Source organism: Simochromis diagramma, unplaced genomic scaffold, assembly GCF_900408965.1.
Source record: "Simochromis diagramma unplaced genomic scaffold, fSimDia1.1 OVJJ01000171.1, whole genome shotgun sequence".
NCBI lineage: Eukaryota > Metazoa > Chordata > Actinopteri > Cichliformes > Cichlidae > Simochromis > Simochromis diagramma.
In genome coordinates this window covers 1,230,774-1,256,700 of record NW_024387222.1, presented here as the reverse complement: position 1 = coordinate 1,256,700, position 25,927 = coordinate 1,230,774, and the positions used below count along the sequence as shown (strand labels likewise).

General features: G+C 46.6%; 1 protein-coding gene across 5 annotated transcripts in view; it reads right to left on the bottom strand.

Annotated features, from left to right (window-relative positions):
* Window positions 1-25,927, bottom strand: part of LOC120746619 (zinc fingers and homeoboxes protein 2-like) — a 122,126-nt gene that overhangs the window by 60,670 nt on the left and 35,529 nt on the right. For 3 of the 5 annotated variants that reach the window (XM_040052043.1, XM_040052044.1, XM_040052042.1), the window contains one exon: window positions 25,032-25,190. The gene's annotated coding sequence lies outside the window, so the exon portion shown is untranslated. Of the gene's footprint in view, window positions 1-1,634; window positions 5,386-11,704; window positions 13,992-14,051; window positions 25,191-25,927 lie in introns of those variants that run through there. The other 2 variants (XR_005698887.1, XM_040052045.1) reach the window with 2 other exon arrangements.

The following is a 25,927-nucleotide window of genomic DNA, read 5'->3' as shown; positions in this document are numbered from 1 at the left end:
CTAACCTTAGCTTGCTTGCTAAGTGTATTGGGAAAACTTTATGAAATATTAAACAGGTAATACAAAGGGAATTAAACTTTATCGTAAAAGCACTAGAAACAAATGTTTAATAATTATTATTAATTGTATACTTTATGTTTTGAATTAGTCTATAAACAAAATAATAGTTTATATCAGAGCCGCTAGTAGCCCAGACACTTTAGCATTATTTGGCTTTGGTCCATTTTCGGCATCGTCTACCTGGCATCGTCTATATGGCCTAAAACCCATATCGCGGTATAATTTGAAGCATGTGCGGTAACGATGTACATCACGATATATTCTTTTCTTCAGGTCCCAAAGTCAAACGAACACTGCAGCATCACTGAGAGTTAAAAACTGTCTAAATTCTTTCATCTTTAATAAAATGATCAGCGTTGCTGCTTTACCAGGTGTAACAATTAAGTTTAACATCCAGGCATCCATGAAAACAGGATTTATTAAACTCAATGGAGTTAGAAGTTAGCAGGAAGTTAGCTCGTTAGCTTCCTCCTAAACATGATGTAGCATGTTCTGACTGAGAGATTTCTGAAAAAATTCAAACGTACAGCTCTGCTATCACTTCCAACATAAATGAAGACAGAAAACTAAACAGCAGTGACGTTTGTAGGGTTACTGAAGTTGGACTAGCTGGTATATAATGATGTGCTACGTGATCGCTAGCAAAACAGCTACATTAGCATAACATTAGCACAGTGAAGCTGGAGGATGAACACTGATAAAAGTTAACGTGAGGGTTCCTGATGGTCAGGGATAAATGCAATCGCATGGCAGGATGCTGTAAACGGACCAAACTTCAGTCAGGAGAACAACTGAGATAATCCATCCACAATACGAGGTTAGTCATTAATATACTGCAACTGCGAGAGAATTCAGCATTAATGAATCAATGGTAGGGAAGTGGAGGAAGCGCAGGTTTTGGCTTTCTCCATATTCCAAAAGTGCTTCGTCTCTTTGCCATTACTGTCGCCCGCATAATTTACAGATGATGTTGTTTGCAGCCGCTGCAATGCTTTCAACCAAAACAGGCGCAGCTGGATGACACCATCAACATGCGCTATCGCGGTAGAGCGGTATAGTCAAAATCTCTACCGTTGGCCAGTTTATCCCTCATCTGCTCTCTGCTAATGTATTTATATTAGCCTAACCACAGCTCTGTAGCTAGCTGCCAGGCTAACTAACAACTCTCCTAACCCTCTGAACCTCTCTTCTACAACCAACCTGATAACAGTTTTTTTTAAACAATATTGAAGTCATGATATCTCATCTTTAGGTGAATACTAGCAAGCTAACTGCCTGCTGCTAACTGCTTTCACAGATGTTATTGTGACATCCGGGAGGACAGCCACACCGGTGCTGAGAAAATACGAATTCTTCTTTGATTTTGAAAGAAACGTTTGGACCAGGAAATGGTTAATCAGACACAATCAGACCTAAAACGTGGACACAGTCCATCTTGCTTATACAGTCTATGCTTTCATGCCACGTGTTTGCTGGGAAGCTGGCAGCGCTGCTAATCTCGGTTTAAAAGTGCCCGTACGCAGCACGGCTTTAGTTGCACCGCAGATCAAATCATATTAAAAATAGCTCTGTACCTCTGAGGTTACACGCAGTAAATACATCAGCTGAGAGTCTGAAGATGTTTCAGGTGACGTGTTTCTCATGTGGCTGCAGTGCGAGCGACTGCGGACGCACCAGCGTGCAGTTTTGTGGACCCGACGCGAATGCACGTCCCTCCCAGCTGTAATGGTAAAGAAAACAAGTGACATCCATTCAACCTCACCCCCACCAAATATCTGACACACATGCACACACGCACACACAGATTCGGCAGCCAACCAGAGAAAATAGTTTGGCTGCACATCCTGTACTGCTTGTTTAAGCTCCACACTGAGAAACACCAAACTCCCTCTCTCTCTCTCGCTCCGTTTCTTTGTCTCACTGTCTCTTTTTCACCCTATTTTGTTCTCTTTGTCCTTCTTTCTTTCACACACTTTACTTTCTCTCTCTCACTCACACACACACACACACACACACACACACACACACACACACACACACACACACACACACACACACACACACAGCTCTCCATGTGGACAAAGCCTTCATTCAGAGGAGGTTTTGGTCAAGCGGCTCGGCCTGCTGGTGAAACTGAGGAGCTGATCCAGATCTGACCGACTGATTACAACATTTTCAGGATTTGTTTTGGGGTTTTTTAAGCATGGCCTAAATCAGGTGTTAACCTGGCTGACTGTTTTTTCCGTGTTTGGCTGACTTGTTTTAAAACTGGTTTTTTGGTCATGATGTTTGAGGGATTCTTCTTTTTGGTGTGACTCACTGATCGTCCATTTAAATTTCAGGTTTAAGGTAAGAATGGGCAGAGTCACTGATCTAATTAACGGTTCCACACATGACTGACCCACGCTAAGGTTTAGGTCACCGCTCTCCCACCTGATAATCCTGTTTTCTAAGTCGGTTAGATGTTATCTTCCTCGTCACCCGATCTGTGTTGACAGATTTTCAGTTTGGCAGATGTATATTTGGAAAATCTTTATCTGTATGAATAGTTTCTTTTACTATCTTTTTAATCCAGGAAATTAAAAACAAACTACTCTCTGACTGAAAGCCGTCTTTATGCCAATGTCATATTCAGAAAAGCGTTGGTTTCTAACAACGAGCACCAAACCCCAGACAGTTCACACATATTGCCAATTTCCAACCTTTATCCCCATTCTGGCTTTTATAAAGCCAATAAAAGATTAAAATGGCAGTTTTCTGGCTTTAAACTGTTTCTAGGCAGAGTTTTCAAACACACGTGGATGATTTGTTGAGTTTACTGACTGATTTCAAAACCAGCAGTGGATTTTCTCCGGTAAGAAGATTGGCGGGCAGATATTAGCGTTTGTTTTCTTAACTTTATCTGCCTGCTTCTTTCACTGAATGGCTGGCTGATTTCTCTGCTGGTTCCTCGTTTCTTTTCCACTTTTTCCAGTCCTTTCATTTTTGGTTTGGCTGACTTTGATGTCTGACTGGTTTATACGATTTCACGGCGGCTCGTCTCCGTCTGGCAGACCAATATTCAGACTGATGTAGCTAATTGTTAGAATAAAACTGCTTCCTTTGTGCCTTGTTTACCATCGCGGTGAGCGGTTTGAGGCCTGACCGAGTCTTCAGATGACCGACAACGTGCTGCTGGATTTACACACCTCTGGTACGGAGCAGCGGACTCTCTCGCCCATCGAAGGCATTCTGGGGTCTGGCTTCAGGCTGGGCTCCACTGATGTCCCAATTTTAGACTTGTTATTAAAGATGACCAGCCCCTCAGCTGTGCACCTCCACTTCTGTAAACTCGGTGGCCTCTTAGGTTCCTGCCAAAAACTCATCCGATGGTATCGGTTCCAAACTATTGCAGATTATTTCGTTCTATCAGCTAAATTCTCTAATAAGCTGACATACTGGTCTGTCCTTTTTATGGCAGCGCAGTGGTGCATCGACTGACAACCAGCAGGTTAACCTGTCTGTAGGTGCGCGTGTGGATGGGCGTCTGTCTCTCGGGGTTAGCCGTGCGATGGCCTGGCGACCTGCCCGGCATCTAACCCGCCGCTCGCCCTATGGCAGCTGGGACGGGCTCCAGACGCCCTGAATGGATGCATTTGTTTTATTTTAATTAGATCTGACCTCGCTTGCTTTTAATTTGTCATTAATAAAGCAGCTCTGGAATTTGTTGTCAAAGGCGATACAGATAAATGCATGAGGATCATAATTCCACTGTTCTCACACGTGGATGCATGAAGCAGCGTTTTGTCTGTTTTGATGAATAATTTGAGGTTTAATTGTATTTGAATTTCACTCCCAGGTTTCCGGATCAGCTGAGCGGTTTTTTAACTGACGGCTGATTTTGAGTAAAATCAGGACATTTCTGTTCATGTTTATTGTGTTGAGCTCCAGTCTGGGGTTATTTTGGGTTTCCCGGGTTTTCAGCTTTAGTGACTGATGATGTTTTTGATTGTCCTGTTTATTTTCCCAACTTTTCTCCTCTCTGATAACCGGAGCTCAGGTTCGACCGGCTGTTTTTCCGCTCTGGTTTCAATCTAACTCTGAGCCACCCGAATCGGACAAACCAGTCATAAGCGTGTTGACGGTTTCTGGAGTTTCCTGTCTGTGACAGACTGCTCCTCGATCTTACCGCCTGGTTCGTGTGTCTGTGATTAAAGTTGGGGGAACTATATGACGCTCGCTGTCGGACTGATAACTGATGCAAGCCGTGGGTAAGTGCGTGCACGCGTGTACGTACAGCTTCGCAGCATGATGCAATCATCTGTGTGTGTCTATAGATCGTTTTCACGCATACATACAGCAGCGTGTGTGTCTGTGTGCATGTGTGTGCGCGCGTGCAGTATGATGCAATAATCATGCAGAGCAGCCAGCAGAAATCAGCTACGTACTCCAATAAACAGATATCCTGGCACGGGGGATGTGTGTGTGTGGGAGAGGGAGTACTGTACTACTGCAAATGTGTGTACTGTTGGTGCGTGAGCGAGTGTGTAAACAAGTGCGAAAGACAAAGACAGTGTGTGTGACTGAGTACTATTACACATGCAAAAAGGAAAGATTTGTAGCAGGAGGCTTGTTAGAGCAGCAGGGGAGACGAATGCATGTATTTGTATGCATGTGTGCGTGTGTGTGCGCACGTGTGTGTGCACGTGAGTGTGTGTGCGTCCACCAGCTGGTGTTCCACATGTGGACATGTCCTACAGAGCCAGGGACTCCAGCAGAGAGACCAACTCCTACAGTGGATCTATGCCCAGGGAGCGTGTGTGTATGTTGGCAATGTGTACGTGCGTGTGTGAGTTTGTAACGGGCCTGCCAGTTGGTGGGTGTGTTATGAATGTGTTAAGTATGTATGAGTCAGTGTCTTTGTATATGTGTTTTTTCATCCACTCACTATCAATGCAGTGAATCAGAGTTGGAGTAGAATTAACTGTGGACACGAATCAGCGTCGATACCGTAAACTGAAGTTATCAATAACATGTTCAGGATAGTCTCAGCGTTGGGGGTCAGTCCTTCGCTCCGTATCAATAAACCGTCACAGCGCGATTTAATATCAGCACGAAGAATGCAAACGGAGGCCTGCAGTCACAGCGAGGACGCTGTGCTGCAGGTAAACAGGATCAGCAGCCAGAGCCTGACTCCAGCAGCCCACACAGTCAGTATCAGTGTAATCACAATATGATATACAATCAATCCGGTCGTTCAGTCTGACGTCACTAGCCGTGTCTGGGCCTAAACTCCGCTGCAGGTCCATATATCAAACGATCACTATGGCATTACTGAGAGCTGAAAAACTGTCTAAAGTCTTTCATCTTTAATAAAATGATCAGCGTTCTGCTCTACCAGGTGTAACAATTGAGTTTAACATCCAGGCATCCATGAAAACGGAATTTATGACATTTAACGGAGTTACAAGTTAGCAGGAAGTTAGCTTGCTAGCTTCTATCTAAATACAATATAGCATGTCCTGACTGCGGGGTTTTGGAAACAAATTAAAACGTACAGCTCTGTTATCACTTCCAGCATAAATGAAGACAGAAAACTAAACAGCAGTGACGTTTGTAGGGTTACTGAAGTTTGGCTAGCTGGTATATAATGATGTGCTACGTGACCGCTAGCGACACAGCTATGTTAGCATAATATAAACAAGCTAACTTTTTTTCCACTCGATAAAAGTTAGCGTGAGTGTTCTCGGTGGTCAGGAACAAATGTAATCGCATGGCAGGATGCTGTAAAAGGACCAAACTTCAGCCAGGAGAACAACTGAGATAATCCATCCACAATACGAGGTTAGTCATTCATATACTGCTGCATGGGCTGGGCTGTAGCTACATCCTAAGGTTTTAAAAACTGAGCTTAAATAAATGATTAGCGGTAATAAAAGCCGAGGGAGGTCAACAGTGATCACTGACTGTTTTAGGAGCTTTTTGAGATTAAAGAGAAGAAAATACAAAACATTAAACATGTTAACAACACAAAAGCCATATTAAACGCAGACTACTTTAGGCCCGGAAGTAGGATTCGTCGCGTCATCACTGAACAACCGGATAAGAGAAGTAAATATGTGTGACTGTGTTAATATGGCCGCATATAGAGTGAGTCACAGACACTGTGTGCAGGGTTAGTGCCACTGGAGACAGCACATCGTGAACATTTAACTTTCAGTCAGTAACATGAAGGTGACTGTGACGAGTGTGAATACTGCGTACACTCCTGCACTGCATCTGGTGCTGTAGTACTGCAGTACCTTCATGCATGAACCAGAGGATTTGTTGTGTAGTATCTGTTATCACGGAGCTGTGGCGCCAACCAATATGCTGCTTAATATTGGCTGCTTGCAAGGTCGGATATTTACCGTGTGTGTGTGTGTGTGTGTGTGTGTGTGTGTGTGTGTGTGTGTGTGTGTGTGTGTGTGTGTGTGTGTGTGTGTGTCTAGAGGCAGTGCAGTGGAGGGAAGCTAATCCAGTAAAGTAACAGAGAACTGACAGAGTCAGAGGTCATTATCATTCACACACCGCCGACCAACACACACTCACACACAATCCATGCACAATGCTTAATCTGCAACACATCCCCCCCACACACTCACACGCACATATCAGATTCTGTTACACTGACACAAACACACACACTTTTGTCTTGCTATTCATGTTGCCGTTTCTTTTCTTGTTGCTTCTTTCTTTCTCGTTTACACACATGTGAGGCATAAAAAAAACCCAAAAACACTTGTTCGCCAATTCTACCCCCGCCCCCCCACCCCCGCCCATCTCAACCAAACCAAACCTACAACAACCCACCCACAAACTCAACCACACACACACACCAGATGGGTCTTAATCTCCTGTTGCCATAAACAAACACAAACCATTCGAAGAAGCAGACAGAGAGACCACTGTGTGTCGGTGTAACTTCTTGTTGTCTAACATCCTGTTAATTCCTGCAACGCCGTCAAACAAAAGTCCTCTGAGTCCCACGCACGCACAAACACACGCACACACAAACACAAACACACACGCACAGGCGCTGGCCTTAGACAGAGACGAGCAGAAAACAAGCTAATGCAGCACAGATGTAGGGTTGATCGCAGGCCTTTGGGTTCCACGCAGCGCTGTAGTAAATATCAGATATCTGTCAGTGTGGTCATTCTCAACACAAAGCAGGCTGGAAAAACCTCACAGGTTCCTCAGTCGGGACCGATTCGAGCTTTTGAGTCACGCTTTCTGGAAACCACTTGTCGCCCTGGTAGCTGTTAGCTCAGTCCAACAGTTCAGTTTCAGCAACTGCAGCAAAAGGTTGAACTGGCTCTAAAACCCAGAGACCTGACGCTCCAGCCCTCGCCAACGTAGCATCTGCTCGGTTAGCGTTTGTATCTCGGCGGCTTCTTCAGCTGCTGTTTCTGAAACATTAAAGATCCCAGAGACAACAGCCAAGGTCATCGGGCTTTTATGTTCATGCACACCTCCAAGATAATAAACCCTTCCTGCCATTCTTGAAGATTCAGAGTTACACATGAATAACTTCTGTCCAACCTTTAACAAATATCAAATGTAAACTGTCTGAAATGGTCTTTTGCTCTTTTAAATAAGTGAACAAAAACAGATCAGCTTCATCGAGCAACCACCTCCCCTGTGATGTGGCGTCCACCTCTGAGGCGATGGTTCTTCCTCCGTGGGTTTTAGCGAGCGGTCCAGGTTGGGGAGGACATCTTCTCCTTCACGCTCACCTCTCTCTTCACTGAGCATGAAGGAGAAGCTGTTGATCTGGTGGTTGATTTATGTTCCTGGCATCATCTATGGCCATGAGCTGTGTGCAGCGACCAGAAGAATACGGTCAGGGATAAAAACGACAGTAATGAGCTTCCTCCAGAGGTCGTGATCGTTCGCCGTACGTTGCTTTCTAGCTGACAACTGTGTAGTTTAACTCACTGATGCTGATGTCAGTGGTATATCCTAGAGGTTTTCACATTGACCACTCGCCTCAGAGTTTACATTTATTGAATTTGGGACCGCCCACTTTGCATCACTAATGGTTATTTCTTCTGTTGTTGCTAACTGGTTGAATTCCATTGATATTTAACAGTCTTGAGCAGACAGGTCCATGCTGGTCGTGTCTTCTTTTTTGAAACACAAACACGGTAAAACTGCTGATCATCCACATTGAAAGGAGGCACCCTGGGCATGTCCAACAGGAGGACACCCTGAGGTACCCATGCTGGAGAGGTGGCTTGGGAACACCTTTGTCCCCCTGGAAGAGCTTGAGGAGGTGCAGAGACAGAGGGAGGTCTGCTGCCACTGCAACCCTGACCGGGTTAATGAGTTGAGAAAGGAGGGAGTCTGATCAGTTTGGAGGTTTCTGAGCGTACGGGCTGGTACCATCCAAAATTTCATGTTGGCTGTTAAGAAAGCCCTGAACTGAGGGGCAGCCAATCAGATGAAAGCTAAAGCAGAGGCTGCCGCGACCAACCTGGACCAGCGTTACCAAAGGTTACCGAACAGGTTGAGTGCACCCACCGACCCAGGAGCAGCCTCTTTATGAAAGACATGCACCCCGCTCGGCTGCGAGTCTTCACGCACCCCGCTCGGCTGCGAGTCTTCACGCACCCCGCTCGGCTGCGAGTCTTCACGCACCCCGCTCGGCTGCGAGTCTTCACGCACCCCCGGGGGAAGAATGATTTGGAAAGAATCAAGATGTTACAGAGAAAAACAAGCTCTGGCCTCTCAGAGAAGATTAACAAGTGTAATGCTGCACAGATGTAGGCTCGGTACAACTCCCACTCTCCGCTCTGCTGAGGAAGCTGCTCAGCAAATGTAGCAGCATGTACGTAACATACATACAAACACAGACCTGCGAACCCATTTGCACAACCAGCACACTGCAGCACCGCACATTAGCACATGTCACCAAATCTGCTCGCCTCCACTTCTGCTACTGATTTACTACATTTCCCAGAAACCTTTCATCAAACACAGAGATGACGTGCATGAACTCCAGCTGAGGGTACAATATAACCTCACGCTGAAGCCATCATTCAAACATTCAAGACTTTAAATGGGTACTACAATACCCATGAACCTCAGCGACCACTGAAAAAGAGACAAAGTCAAAATCATAAAAGATCAGTTCCTGTGGTCAAAAATTCAAACATATCCTTGACTTCAGCCAACCAACTCTTCAAATCTCAAACTACAGCATGACGACGATCTGCACGTCAGCTCATGAATAACTCCCACAGAGAAGTGGCTTCATCACAACCTCATCATTCAAATAAGGTCAGAAATTAGTCTGAAAAAGTTTGTGCATGTTAAATGTAATATTTATGCAAAGCCCTTACCTGAATAAAGTCACCTAAATGAGATGAACCTAAAGTGTTGAAAGAGCAGTGCAGCTGCAGTCTTTAACCTTTTAAGCACGTGCACGCTCCGATTTGTGCAACTATTTTTAAGGCCCGGTAGAACTGCAAACACATAAGCTAGCACAATATTGTTTTTGCATATGAAACCGGAGGACTTATTTCCATAACATGCACTGAGCTTGGCCCGGGTCGCGGTTTCCTTCCACAAATAGCTTTTTGCAAAAATCGCGTACTGTGCACAATAATATTTATTTTAGTTTTTCCTGCAGTTGATAGAAATGAGTACATCTCAAAAATGAAACTATGAAGACACTCCAAATAAATTTGCTGTGGTTGGAAACTGTTGTGTGCAACTTTTTTGCATTTACAGTTTTGAGGGATAAACCTCTGAAATTTCTGTAACTAGAAATATGTGTAAAAAACAACAATGAATTTTCAATTTTTTTGAAGTTTATTGTCCTTTTTGCCATTTATGTAGTTACTATGGACTTAATGCATACATATTAACAAAATTTGGGACATATCTGTTGTATTGATGTATAGAAATTTGAAATGCTCCCAAAACAACGGCATGTAAAAAATATAAAGATAAGCTTGGTGGACGTGGTTCTATGGTGGACTTTAGAGGAGAGGGGACACTGCTGTTTCCTGACTGGCTAGCTTGATTAGAAAGTTGCATCCATAAAATATATGAAAGCGTCACGCAGACAAATGAATTTACCGAATTTAATTGACCTAAACCTGTTACACCAACTAACGGTCTGATGTGACGGGTCGGCGTGCAGAATAAGCAGCGATAAGAAGACGCCGTAATGATGGAAGTTAAATCTAGCACTGGTATTCTGCAGTGGATGGGAAGCCTCATTCAGCTGTAAGACATAAAAATGTACCCAACATGCCAACTCGCGCTGCAGCGGGCTGTAAACACGTGGACGTTTAACACAGGAGTCTATGGAGACCGACTCACTTAGATAGACTGCCTCGAGTGGATCCGAGAGGAACTGCAGTTTTATATATTCTGCACGTTTTCCACAGCAGAGACTCAGCATGTGCAGCTCAGTGGAAAAAAAGGGTTGTGCAACAGCGTTCAGGAAAACAAACAGTGGGTCCACGGCCTTCTGTTTCTGCTGTTTTGACCCTCGAGGAGGATTTTTGTGGAAAATTTATGCAGCACTAATGCAAAAGAGACTCTCAGAAATCAAGCTCACAAAGGGGGGAATGAACGAGGGTAATACTGTACAGATGGAGCCACGGTCCAAGTCCCACTTCTCCGAGCTCTCTACGCTGATATTGTTTCATGCTCCGGCAGAAAAACCGAGCGATCAGAGGGGAGTCGAATTCGGTGTCAACACAAACAAGCTCCAATCTTCACATGATTACACGAAAGAAAAAACTGCAGTGCAAAGCGCGCTGAAGTGGCGTCAAGAACACACCACACTCATCAGCAGCAGCAGGCAAAAATAGTTTGAGGAGAACTCCACGAGCGCCGAGCCGCTCTGACACGAGACGCATTTCGCTTTCTGTCTCTTTCCTCTCCGTTACACCGCCTCCGTCATCGGGGAATTGTTTGGAGAAATCCTGCACTACAAATGAATTGTTGATATTTTTTATTTGTTAAATCAGAGCATCTCTCTATCCATCACCAACCTCTCTTTGCCCTTATCCCCCAGCCCCGTCTCCAGTCCCGCAGCGGGACCCCTCCGGATTCAAAAAGCCCAATTTAAACGTTTTAAAAAGAGCTGTTTTTAAACACTACTCGGCGCGAAAACACAGAAACACGAAAGCACAAACGTGGTGTCAACAGATGACAGGGTGAGCTGTGCGGGAGTGGTCTGACTTCCCACGTTTGTCTTGTATCACGACTCACAAACAGGAGGAAGCACATTTCACACAGAAGCTGCAAAGCTCATTTGGAGCCGAATCTTCATCGTTTCTGATCAGCAGGCCAACTGGACACGACCGGGCTGCTCCCCGTAACTAACAGTGGCCCAAACCGGCCAATTACAGCCTAAGGCATGAGGAGGACGAGGCGACCGTCTTACAGTCGGGTTTGTGAAGCTTCAAACCTGGCAACACACTCTCACTTCATCGCAGCGTGTTGATGTGAATATTTTCTATTTTTTTGTTCTTTTGGTAACAAACTTTCTCTCTTTGTTTTTATTTAATTGAATCGTTAATTATTATTTATCTCGGCTCTCTTCTTCCTGTCTCCGTGGCCCCGCCCCTCCCTGAGCCTGGTTCTGCTGGAGGTTTCTTCCTGTTAAAAGGGAGTTTTTCCTTCCCACTGTCGCCAAAGTGCTTGCTCACAGGGAGTCGTCTTATTGTTGGGTTTCTTTGTATCATTGTGGAGTCTTTACCTTACAATATAAAGCTCCTTCAGGGAACTGTTGCTATGAGATGTTATCTACACAGAGAAACCTCTTTAAGTAACCAGGGCCGTCGCCCCCTGCTGGTCATCAGAAAGGACGCAGGCTTCACTTTCCTCAGTTTTCACAACTTTAACATCTATAACAGTTGTACAGCATGAGCGTTTTTATTCCTGGAAATGAGGGTTAATAAAGTCCTCTTATGTTTGAGGAGCACAGTTTCCTGTCTTTACATCATCATATATGTTTTTTTTAAAAAAGGAGAAAGTGCTCGTGCCTCAGAGTTTATAGAGACGTTGAGTCCTGACAGTGTTTGTTTAACCTGCAGGCGATCCTTTCAAGGCTCGTGTACGGCATTCGGTTTCCACAAAAGAAGAAAGTCCTGAAGTTTGTAAATTCACCCGTAAAGCTGTGAGAAAATCTATCAAACAGACATGAATTATTCAGCGATGAGAGTGTGCTTCTTCTTTAAATGTGTTCTCACACACACACAAAAAGCATCAGTGCTTCTTCCCCCTTCGTGGCTCACTCGTGGCCCTGGTGACGAAGGCAGAGGGTTAACACTCGGGCCCAAAACGTCGCACACATCCTCGGTTAGTTTGTCACCCACCCATCTATTCTAAAGATATCTCTCCTGCAGTTGTTATGAAAATTGTGAAACCATAAATGGACAGAATCAGAACACACACACACACACACACACACACACACACACACCAGGAAATTAAATATTTGGGAACAAAAAGCCCATCTGTGTTCACCAAAGCAGGCAGTAAGCAGATTGTGCTTCTGGATTAATCAGAGTGGACATAAAGAGAGGAGCAGCGTGCAGCTACACGGTGAAAATCAGACGACGAGAATATGTTCGAGTGCGTTAATCTTAAACCCGTAAACCCGGACGTCGGGGATGTATTAGAAGCAGCTGTAGGTGTGAAAGCTGCCGCGCCGCCTCAGCCTGAAAGAGCAGGAGCGCTCGGCTCGGCGTGCAGGTTGGGGAATCCTCCATAATGTTTACCGAGTTTACCGACTTGGCTGACGGCTGTGTTTTCTTATCCTCTAACAGAGAGGGTGATTTGACTGATGCTCGTAACAGATTGCATCACAGCAGGAGACGAACTAAAACGGTTTACGCACCGCAGCTCTCCCTAAACTGTCTAACAGTGGCAGCGCTCCACCTTGTAAATTTGGAATAGCAATTTTAGAAATTTCCCAGCAGTCTATCTCCAATTGGCCTTCACTGGGAGTGCTGTTTGATATCAGTGAAGTATCGCAGCTTTGACTGAGGACCACCTCTGAGGAGCAGAAATGTGATCTCAGCTTTGTGAAACCAAACACTCGCTGCCGTTTTCAAGAAAACACCTGAGCGCATTAAAAGCTTTCATTCATCACCTGCTCGGTGAGCCGAGGTTTCCCTCCCCTCGTTCAGACGTGGCTGCTGCAGCCGCTAACACCCTTCACGCACGTCAGAAACGTGAATGCAGACACGTGACCCGCCGAGGCGTTCCTGCAAACTCAAATTAACACGCGCCGCAAAAAATACGCTGATGTCTCGCCAAAAGAGGCAAGAGCCAAGCTCAAGCTCGCACCTTCTCATGTGATAACAACAGTACATCACTGCTGGTAAGCTAACAACCTGCTGATCACAACTTCCGATGGTGTCACTGGAGCGAGGGGGGGTGAAACTTTTACAGGCTGACTTTGGCTTTCACACTCGGGCTTCTCCTGTCAGCAGCCACGAGGAGCTAACGAAGGAGCTCGCTCATCGGGGCGTACCTCATTTTGTACGATTCTGTCATGGCGGTCAGCATTCAGGCGCCTTTCAGCTCGCAGAGGCGGAGCCTGGATATGAGCCTGCAGCACGAGTCTGAAGCAACAAGGAGCCATCAATCCGTTTCACGGTGATTGGCAACAGTTTCATTTGCTAAAGGGGGTCTTTGACAAATCAGCACAAAGGACGGAGAAAGTGCCAATTATCCCAAAACTGTTACCAATGAGTGACATCACAGTCAGTCCCACTCACTCCATCACGGACGCTACAAAGAGCGGAGGCGCTTCCAGCTCTGAAAAGCAAAGCCGCCATGCCTTAAATCTGCCAGCAGGGGGCGACTGTTCAGGAACGTCATTCTGTAAATCTTTATTATTTTAAGAACAAGACAACTTCCCAAAAGTCAGACCTCACCTGGAGGCTCCTCCTCCACGCTCTCCTCACCTGGAGGCTCCTCCTCCACGCTCTCCTCACCTGGAGGCTCCTCCTCGGCCCCTTTTTACCATAGCAGGTGCATAAATGACAAAATCAATGTTGCGCTTGACGCAACAGAACAGTGATGACTGACATCACAGATCCTGGGAGTGATGGGCGGTTTTGAGACCAGGCTGATCGCCCCCTGCTGGCCGTTACAGTGCAGCATCTGCGGGCCGTGCGCCTCATCCTTCAACTCCAACTGCGTGGAGCACTCACAGTTTAACGTCTGCAGATACGCTGATCTTGCATCCTGTTGTTTCACTGGGCATGTACGGCGAGGGGGAGGTGACGAGTGGACACGGGCGGCTCATCCAACAACAGGACATTTCCTCTTGTTAAACTTATTCTGCGTTTCTTCTTCCACTTCCAAAACTCACTATCCAAATTTTCAGAAACGATGTTCCAGTTTCTACCAGAATTTCTCGTGAACTCTGACAGACGCATTTAAAAATGGAGTGCTTTGTTGATCGTTAGCAGGATGGCTAAACGCGGGTCGCTCGGGTGCTTCCTTCTCCTGCAATTAGCTTGTTTCCCATCTTCAATTTGAACACAGTGAGCACATTTTCTTCATGCGTAATTGGATTAGTTACCTTTAAAATCTCCATTTCTACTGTCACTTGAGCTTTTAAAAATGTGTAAAATGTGCACCTTGCTGACACCTCCCATGAAAATAAATAAATAAAAAAAATGAAAAAGAAAATCAATTTTGAGATTTTTTGTTGTTTTTGAGGAATACCTCTTGAGTGGCACTTAACAAAATTGAACAAATGTGTTGCGGACGGATGGATGGATGGGTGGGGGTGTGATTTGGGGGAAGCTGTGAGGCAGATCTACCTTCCAGACTAAAACAGTCTAACACTCATTACTCTGAAAAACACTTGACTTCATCATGGCCTCAATTATGTGCTGCTGGATAAACTCCAACGTTACTGAGCTGCTGCGTCCGATGGGGGTGTGGGTGTGTTCAAAAATAATACAAAAAGCATCCAAAAACTGTGGCAGGAAGCAGAGCGGGAGTCTCTGTGGATGAAACCGTGGCTCTTTGCGTTTCCAGGAGCGCCTCAGAGGCGATCGATGCGTCGGTGACAAAGCGCTCGGCGTACGCGTCGGCCCGTGTGGGCTGTTCGACTTCACCGACGCCCGATCGCCCGGGGCTGGTGACAAAAAGCAAAGTTGCTGTTAGCGTTTCCATCTACCTGTGAAGCATGCTGGGAGAAATTAAGCCTCGCTGACCGTTTTTTCCTACAGTCGCTGTTTTCACATTAAAACAAAATCACATCGGACAGATGGAGACGCTGGAGCAGCTGGTGAAAGACGAGATGTTCCCAGGAAAAACTCCCAGCAGAAGCCTTCATGATTGCTTTGCTTCCCGTTTTGACTTCCAGCGGCCCCCCCCCACCCCCAACATCAACACCAACACCTGTCGAGGAACAGACTGCAGCGATCGACTCGGGTTTACCCTCCAGGGACTGCAGCCCCCTTCTGTAGAAGCAGAGAGTTCTGCAGAGCTTTCCGAAGGTCTTCCAAAGCTGTTCTTTGGACATTGGCTGCTTTTTTCCACACTGTCCAGTCTTTGTGCTTCAGTGCTGACCTATGAACCCTGCAAGCATTAAAAAGCACATGCAAGTTTGCACAGTTCTTATTTTCTTGCTTCAGCTGAGCCTCAGGAGGTCGTCTACCAACCGGAAGGTTGGTGGTCCAACCTCCGAAGTGTCACAGACTCGTTGGGCAAAATGCTAAACAAGTTTCCCCCGATGCATCCATCAGTGTGTGTTTGCTGAGGTATATAAAAAAAGCATGTGTGTGAATGAGGCAGTACTGTATACGTACCTGTAAGTACTGAACACCTGTGTGAGGTGAGGCTGCTGGACAGGTAAAAATCACAGTCGTTCATATTTGTAACCACAGTTATTTGAAGCGTAACCTAAAAACCAACAACAGGGAGGTCACTGAGATTTGAATTCAAATGAAACTCACATGAAAGGCGGGGGTGGGTGTGCGAGGGGGCGTGCGATGACCACGGCGTCAGCGACAACCGCAGCATTACGTTCTCTTATCACAGCAGGTCAGCCGAGTCACTCGCGGCGCTCTTACACTCCTCGTACCGGCAGCGCGGTGGCATCAGTGCCTCCGCCACACAGCTGGATTGTTTTAACATTCATATCACTGCATTAAGAATATTTACTCGCAGCTCTACAGATACGACTAAAAACATTTTAATAACTCCCCAAACTGAACCTCAGGACGTCTGAAGCCCCGAAGAGACCCGGGGAAGGACGACCGCGCGTCTGTCCGTGTTTGTGGTTAATGATGAGGTGGCGGTCTCCGCACAGCAGGGAGACTCAGCGTCTGTACGGTTAACCAGTGACAGGCGAGCGCATCCTGCCAACGGTAAACTTGGAACTAAACAAGTTAATGTTTCTGTGTTTCTGCGTTGACCAGCCTAGTTTCCAACCCCGCCTCTGGCTGGTTAAAATTTTATGAAATGATACATTAAAGACACAAAAGTACAATAAATACACAATAAAACCAAAGTTTAATCCTTAGGATCAAAGGTGCTGTTTGTGAACACGCACTGTGAGACCAGCGATGGGATGGATCTGAGACGCTCCAGGCCGGGCATTTATACAGCCACTTTATTAGGTACACCTGTTCAACCGCTCATTACCACAAATATCTAATTGTCCAATCACATGGCAGCAACCTAGAGCTGCTGAAGCTCATGAAAATGATCTAAACCCTTTAATAATTTTAGAATATCTGTCAACAATAAAGGAACGAGTGTACGTAGGTATGACAAGCACGAACAAATCGACGTGTTCGGTCATTAAAAACATTCAGTTGAACTTTTTCTTCACGCACACTTGCAGAAATCCAGGATGCAGAAAACAATCTGCAGAAGAAGAACAGAGGAGGGGGGAGGGGTTGGATGTGATTTCAGATGACACATTTCTCAACTCTGAACACCCACAACCACAAAACATTTCACAGCAGAGGGAGGGAGACGAGCGAGAGAGGAAAAACAACCTAAAAGTTCCCAACGTAACACCGAGACCTCAGAGGAAGCGCAGAAATCGCACGAGCGCCGAGCTAAACAAGTGAATCATCGGCGAGTGAAACGTCTCTGATACGAGCCGCTCGGCGCAGGTGTGTTGGTGGAGAAACGCACAAAAACAAACATATAGGAGAGCGAATAAACGGAGCGTTTTGGCGATGGCGGCGGCTCGGTGAGAGAGGCGAGCAGCAATCTGCCCGGCCACACTGGCTGCCCACACACACCTCCTCCACAGGTGTGTGTGGACTTTTTAGGGTGAGTCACTCTCTCCCACGTAGTCGATACCTCCAGCAGCAGGTTGTGGAGATCCCATCAGCCCGCGCGCTCTACCTGCACCGCTCCTCACGCTCCCCCCCCCTCTGCAGCAAACGCCGCCGCCGCCATGCAGACTGGCGTGCAGCATTTGGAGGTAACAGATGGCGATTTTATGAACAACAGTATGATCAGAGAGTGACACAACATTAGGGCATCGCATTAATCATGCAGCCTTTGTTTTCCACAATTAATAAACAGACATACCAGGAACGTTCAAACATTTAGACGCCGCTGAACTGATGATGTGATGTGCTGTTAAATATTTTGATCCTTCGCATAATTAAGACTAATGATCTCGCTGACGATCGGCATCAGAACAGCGCCGAGCAATAACCGCGCAGCCATACGTACGTCTCAGCGGTGATAAAGGCCCTTCATTATGAAATTATACAGTGGCTTTTTTAATGAGGTTTCAGCGCCGGAGGGTCACGAAAACAAGCGAGCAAAGTCTCGGCGCCAGTAAGACGAGGAGGAGAAGCCCCCGCCGGATTATCAGGTGCAGAGCCGCCTCTGCAACCCCAGCGCCGTGCCGTTTGGTGGATGCTTTCATTCGAGCTGCTTCACGCCACCTTGGATGCAAATATTTTTAGCCGGGATGACCCGTGCGCAAACTGCACCCGTCACCCTGCCAGTGTTAGCACGGTGCTCCACCCCCCGAGCTTCACACAGCCCATTCAACAAAGCAGAAGGGGCCGTGAAAACAAACCTTCCCGAGCACCCGGTGGGGCTGGCAGCGGCCCGCAGGCTGGCTGCGGCCCAGCAAAGCGCTGAAAAAAGCCTGACTGGACAGCAGCCAAGCGCTGGTGAAATTCTGGCTTCAGTTGGTCAGGTTTTCTGCACTAGCAGCTCCTCAGACTGGTGACTGTGATTTGGTGCTGGAGCAGAAATATCTTATGCATATGGAAATGGTGAAAGTTGCTGAGGGCTTCAGAGATGCATATGTTGGAAAAGTCTGAATATTTTAAACGGCGGCGCTGCTGCAGAGAGTGCTCGTGTTTCGTGCGATACGCCAGCCTCTGGAACTGCTGCGAGTCTGGCGGGCGTGAACGTCAGCGACGGTGCTGCTCTGTGCACACCGGTGATGTTCAGGCATCACCAGGTGAGCCTAAACGAAGCCGAGGCAGCCGTACCAAACCGCGCAGTTCCCCTGATGACCCCTGGAGGCTCCGGCAGCGAGTCGGTGCCCACAGTAAGCTGCTGAGGTCGCTGTGATCGACAGGTGACCCCGAGCTGCAGCATCAGGCGATGTGTGATGTCACCACAGAGCGAATCACCTCGCACTGATCTGCACGGTTCTGACTTCAGCAGGGTCAGTGTTCGGGTTTGGTCCGAGCCATATTTTAGGAACCCAGCGGTCAGAGTTCGAACCTTCACTGCCGTGAGGCGGCGGTGCTGATGCGACCACGCCAAAAACAGCTTCCACGTTCTCAGGTGACGGCGGATGGATTTGAAACAGAGTTTGAACAAACGCCAACTCTCTGTGCACCAGTTCGTGATTGGTCAGAAGAACTCGGACTACAGAGGCACTCCAGGACACATGTGGCCTCCTGCAGAACTTTCAGATCTGTCGTCTCGAGGCAGAGAAGGAAGTCCACTCGGACTACAGAGCGCTCGGCGCAGATACCCGCCACACGTGCGCCTTTCAGAGTGACTGGATCACAGCTGCGTGCGGCCAGGCTCGCGGGGATGCTTTGACTTTAAGCAGCTCGGATTTTTAGGTTAGAATAACATAACCCTACATGCGCTGTAACTCAAAGCTGTGTGCCGTTCCCACTGAAAGCGCTCCTTTTATGTCTTTATTTAAATATTTGTTGTCCTCCTGACAGCCGTTTCTGCACTTCGTCACAATTCATGACGCCAGCGACTTCGGTCCTTTCAGAAACGAGCAGGAGGCGAGCGAGGCGACACCGGCGCATGGTTTTAATTCTGCTCGGAGACACAAAACTGTTTCCACTGTTTAACCTTTTTCATGTGAGAATTAAAAAAAAAGCAGATTTCTGGGAAATTGGAAAGTTGCTGCAGTGCATGCTGGGAGGTGTATATAAATAATATAACAGTGTGTCTAAATAACTTAGCGTGACGAGTCCACTGGACGTTCATGTAAACCGAGCTGAAACAAAAACATGGAGTTAATAATGGAAGGAGACGGTACAGGACAAAGGACGGACGCGTAATCAGCCACAGACGAGCTGCTCTTTCACAGTTTTTACCCCGAGTGCGAGGACGACAAGCTGTAAAAGCATAAATAGATCACGTATCCTGATCGCAGGGATTAGGACTCAGGTGCTGGGACCTCACAGCGGGGATTTACTGGCTCATCTGCATTTTTTAAATACTTTTGAGCTTGTTGATCATGTGACACATGGACACGGTTACCGAGCCACCGGCAGCATCTGCAGGTTCGACCGGTCGTCACAGAGCGACGTCACAGAACTGAAAACGTGTCCTGGCGACCGCTCACCGCCAGGTCACATCACGAGCCCAAGTAACGAACCCGGTTTATCGATCGACCAGTAAGTAACGGGAACACGTCCGCGGAGAGACGGCAGCGTTTCTGTGTGAAGACAGCGACTGTTCACAGCTGGATCGTTAGGACGCCACAGACTGACAGACGCGGTCCCTCCATTAAATGAACATTTACATGTGCAGATGATGGCTTCATCCTGTCATTGCGTTAACGGGCTGACGGCGAAGATTAATTATCAACACGCAATTCAAACGGGGTCATCGTTATCGTTTGCATAAGAAGACAAACGAGTTACTGATGCTCATCAGACCCTGCTGCCCGTGCTCAGAGGTGCTGGGGTCGGCGGCCGCGCCTTCAGGTTGGGTCTGCAGCACGAGTTGCCACGGCGATGCAGCCGGCTGGATGCGGCCAAACGGTGGTTTGTCGTGCAGAGCTGCTCTTCAATTTCAGGTGCTGTCGGGATTGTCGTAGATATCTGGTTTGTGCCACGTGGACTGGACTTTCCCATCATCCTACTCGCTGAGCCTGAATCCGTGTCAGATTTGGACGCAGGCTTCCACAGCCACGCCCCTCGCACACATCACGACTTATCCTGTACCCCGGCGACACCTCTGAGAACCGCCCCGTAGACCCTGGCGGTCCTCCATGACAGCTCCAGATGCGGTGCCCTGAACTCTACACAGAGCCTTGAGCTTTGTTGAAAACGCTCCCAAATACGTGGCGGCCCAAATTACACCACCGTGTGACGCAGCGGCGGGTCCCTGCAGCAGCTCGGACTACAAAGAAGGTTAAAATGAGAGCGGCGAGGGCACCGGAGGCAGCGGACGCCGCCATGTTTAAACTGTTACAGCATGAACCTGCTGAACCGAGAGTACTGGTTCCAGCTGAGGAGGAGCCACTGCAGCGCGCACACACACACACACACTCACACACACACACACACAGCTGATTGAAAAACCAGCCCGTCGTTCCCTTCGCCCATCCGACTGTATTTACGGCGTCTCCTCGCTCATCTCGCCGTCCCGCTGCTCTTTTCTCTCGTCCGCATGTGTCAAATCTCCTTCCTCCTCATTTTGTTCTTTCTGCTCTCAAATATCATTTCTTCCCCCTCAAACCTTCTCCTCCTCACTTTTAGACTCCGGAGAGGCGATCCTGCAGAAAACAGGACCTCTGTTTTGAATTTGGGAAATTAAATGTCACATCTTTTCAAAGTGCCCCTCTGACTTTTTCTCTTTCAGTACAAAAAGGTGTCTCGGCCTTCTCGTCCAAAAACATGTCCGCGCTCTCCAGGAGGTGCTCTCCAGTCCTTGTCCATTACTCGCCCCCTCCATCTCCTCTCTTCACCTCTTCCTTTTACACACTCCGCATTATCGGCTGCCTTTACAGTGATTTCCACACGCTGCTTTTAAATCAACACAGCAAATTAAAGCCTGTAAATTATACATGAGCAGAATAAGAAAGCGGGGAATTGATTAGTAAGTGATGCAGGAGAAGAAGAATAAACACGTTTTACAGTGAAATCTCCCGGCACGCAGTCAGACCTGCACAGGCTGCAGCGAGGACGAGTAAATGCCTCTCGAGGCCTTGAATTCAGCCAAGATGTGTTTATCGCCCTCCTCTTTCACTTTCTGAAGGACTGAAGGACACCGGAGGGACAATCAGAGCCCGGCGATGTGAGGCTGGGTTTGATTTCTCTTCCCGATGAGCGAGAGGTGACACCAGGAGACGATTTCTGTAAAGAAGCTTTAAAAACGGGGCGAACGCCGAGGACGACGAGCTGTTTCTCACACCGAGGCTGGTTTTGGTTGGGTTTTTTTCCCAGTAAATCAAACTCGACTTTCACCTTTTCGTCGCCTCTGAAATAGGATTACTTCTGCCGAGTCTTCCTGTATGGAGGACTGGAAACGCCACAAATGAAATGCAAAAAATACAAAATAAGAAAAGAGAGAAATGCAGAAACATCCGTGTAATTAAATCTAACAGGGACGGAGCACATTAACCCTTTAAAGCCACAATACAACCAAGTCTGCCAGAGCTGATCTTTGTATTTTCACCTGCTGTGGTGCCATTTATGGGAGCATTTCACGTTTCTATACATCCACACAACCATTACATCACAAACTTTAATGACATGTATGCATTACGTCCATAGTAACTACATAAATAGCAAAAAGTTCAACAAACTACAAAAAAATTGAAAATCAGTTTTTGGTTTTTTACACATATTTCTACTTACAGAGATTTCAGAGGTTTACCCTGAAATTGTAAATGCAAAAAAGTTGCACACAACAGTTTCCAACCACAGCAAACTCATCTGGAGTGTCTTCATAGTTTCATTTTTCAGATGCACTCATTTCTGTAAACTGCAGGAAAACTAAAATATTATTTTGCACAGTTTCCAAAAAACAGCATTAAAATAAAAGATTTCCAACAGTGCAGTTTGAGCTCAAAGCTGAGAAACTGTACAGAAAGACAAACATGACAACAGTAAACCTTTGAAACACCCTGTAGGGGAAAAAACTACATTTCCCATGAAAAGTGATGTCACTTCTGGTTTTCGCAGGTAATGGCGGACATGCAACCCACGCTGACGTTTATTCCAATGTACGAAGTGCAATGAACAGCTGATCGGATCGATAAAGTGCGTTTCTGGATTATAATGCTTTTGATGTTGCGATCACTTGTGCCAAAAGCAGTTTGTGGAAGGAAACCTGCGACCCGGGATGAGCTGGATGCGCGTTATGCAAGCACAACTCTTCCAAAAACCCCTGTTGCACTAGTTTATGTGGTTGCATTTCTACCGGGCTTTAAAAATAGTTACGTAAATCTTTTAAGATGGACTTAAAACTTTAACCTCAGAGTTCGCCATTGTCCCCGGTAACATCAAAACAAATGCAGAGCGCTCAGTGAATTAATGCGACCGCAGGATTGGTGATTCATTTGTGATGTTTCAGGCTGCGGCACATTTTACTACAGATCAACAGTTTCCCACAGAGAGCCGAGCAGCACGTCAGCTCCTGACACCAAAGTAAATGATCCACACGTTTGTCCATCCAGTGACAGGAAGATGACTTTAGACTTTATACATTAACTTTTTATAGGCGACGGTTTAGTTCGAGACCTAAAAGATGTTCAGTTACTGTTAATAGAAAACAGAGAACATCAGCGAACAGTTACATTTGAAAAGCTGGAATTAATCTGAGCTGTTCACAAAGACGCAGCTGCTTATGCAACTTCAGCCCATTTGGGAGCAATAACACGTCTCCCAGGAAGCCGCAGTTCAAAGGGCCTGAAGGTAACTCCTGCAAACGTGCACATTTAACCAAACCTAGAGGATGAGCATGGAAACCAACAGGCAGCGTGCTGCAGTCGACCGAGTCGAATAAAAGTGAGAAATGATTTACGGCTTATTTCTGTTAAAAGGACCAAAACGATTTTCCACAGGAGAAAAAAACACGAGCTTCATCTGTGGGTCAAACTTCACCCCAAACCTCTGCACATCCTCGACACAGGAAACAACACGTTCACTATCAGTGTGATGAGGAGGGCTACTACACATACTGTGTGTGATTCCCTGATACATTTATTTTCTTATAGTTTATAATGCTGTAATTTTCTGTATCATTTCATTTACTGCTCGCACGGTCCGGGAGGAACCGTGGCAACATAATTTCCTCTGGGATTAACAAAATATTCTGATTGATTGATCGATAGCTCACTGATGTTTCTGCCTCTGTGAGGAGCTCAAAAACATAAAGACCGGACCATCGTTCTGCGCTGGGTTCAAAAAGCTTCTGATATCTAACTTTAATTTATACAGAGTTAGTGACAGCAGTGGTCAGCTGCTTTAGATGAAACCTGAGCTTCTTCTGGATGCAGAACGTGCTTTTAAATGATACGACGATACGATCGCATCCCTGGAGACCGCCGTCAAAAGATGGCGTTAAATTTAATGCTGTTGTTAAACTTCAGATTAAAATCAAAGTTGACTTGACGGAAACTGGCAAAAAGAAAGAAAAGCAACACGAGATTTCAACACTTCACACAGCTCCGCACCACAGCCCCACAACATTTGGCTAACCTCACTCAGAAAAGGAAAACTCTCACACACTCACACTCTCTGTCTTAATATCTTTGTGGGGACATCTAATTGACATAATGCTTTCCCTACACCTAACCATGAAAAATGAATGCCTAAGCCTGACCCTTACCCCAAACCGAACTCTGAAACTAAAACCACATTTTGGGTCTTCAAACTTATAGGGAAAAACTCCTCGTCCCCATAAGGACTGTTGGTCCCCACAAAGATATGTAGACACACACACACACACACACACACACACACACACACACACACACACACACACACACACACACACACACCGCATGTTATAAACTAACCAATTAAATTTATATTTGAGGCCGTCCTGTTTAATTAATAAACGTATGCAGTGATCCACAACCAGCTTTGAACCACACCACAAATCAGTGTGAATAATTACAACCGTGCGAGTGTGGAGAGCTGCACGATGACTAAAGTGCAACCCAAACGAAAGAGCAGACGCACCTTCACCAGGTGCACACACGTGAATTTCACACCAAATGTGTTGGAGCCCAATTTACTTTTAAATGAAAGAATATATACAAAGAGTCCGAGACGTCAACCGAACTGGAAACAAGTCCGTGCTGTACTCTCATGCAATGCCAATCTGAACCACAAGGTGGAGCTCACGCTACTATCATCACTGTCACTTCTGTTGGTAGCTATGAGCACAGAGACGCTAACATCAGATGCTTTTTGGACTAACCTCACAAAAACTGGAGAGCGACTTATTTCGGTCAGATCAGTGCGCTCCTCAGAAACGCTACGTCTGCTCTAATTACAGCAGAATTAACGGGCGGGTATGAGCGTCCAGCAGGGTAACATGTATACGCGACAGAAAGCACATTTACCATCAGAGAAAGCAGCAACAAATGTGTCCACAAGATCTGTGCAAGAAAGAGGAAGGAAAGATGATGACCGACCGATGTGAAAAAATGGGCAGCAGGCAGTGGTAACGGTACAGTGTGGTCTCAGGGTATGAAATGACCTCTGGTAGTGAGCAGTAGTGGGATGGTGACATAAAAAGCTGGTACTCACTGCACTTCCTCTAAAGGGAGGGGCTTCACTGGAGGGGGAGGGGCTCTTCCTGAGGCTCCACCTCCTCCTCCGAACTCTGTCCGTTCTCCTCTCTCTCCTCTTCCTCTTTATCTTCTGGAAGCTCAGGCCAGCAGCACTCTGGGTAATCTCCCGTGGGGTCTGAAAGAGGAGCGAGACGTCAGCCAAGTGTGAGAGAAAACTAAAGATGGATCACATCGAGAGTGTGTGTGTGCGTGTGTGTGTGGATGGCAGATGCAAACAGATCATGTTGAGGTGTTGATGATTGTGAGTGTGATAGCAGGTGTTCCTGAGTGTTGTGCGACTGTGTTTGTGTGGTCTGAACCCAGCACGGGCCTTAAAAACTGCACCACAACTTGGCCCAATAAAGGAGGCAGTGGGTTACCGTGGTAACATGCCAAAATCGAGAAGGGGGAAGCAACGGAGTGAGAGCGAGACGGAGAGAGAGGAGCACAGAAAAAATAAATGAAAAAATAAGAATCAGAGGAGAGACCGAGCGGCAACCTGAGCACGGAGAAATGAAGCCAACACAAAGCTGCAGTTCCTCTGACGGCCACCGGAGGCTCCACCAGTCAGTCATGTTGGAACAAACATGTTTACAGCCTGGTATGAAAAACTGTTTACCCCTCTGGCACATCAGTTGAAGTAATGCAAAACTCTGAGTTTCAGGCCGTCTGTGTGCAGGGGGCGGGGCATTCTTTCTTTATTTTTTACAGTATTTCTGAACCCTCATTACTTTCTAAGTGCAGGAGATTTCTATGTGAAGTTTCCTGGGCTGCAAAACACATTTAAGCAACAAAACCTATTTTACAACTGCATCAAGTCGCTCATTCAAAGATAAAATCTGGTTTTTGTTCAGCTGGATTTGTTCCAGAGTC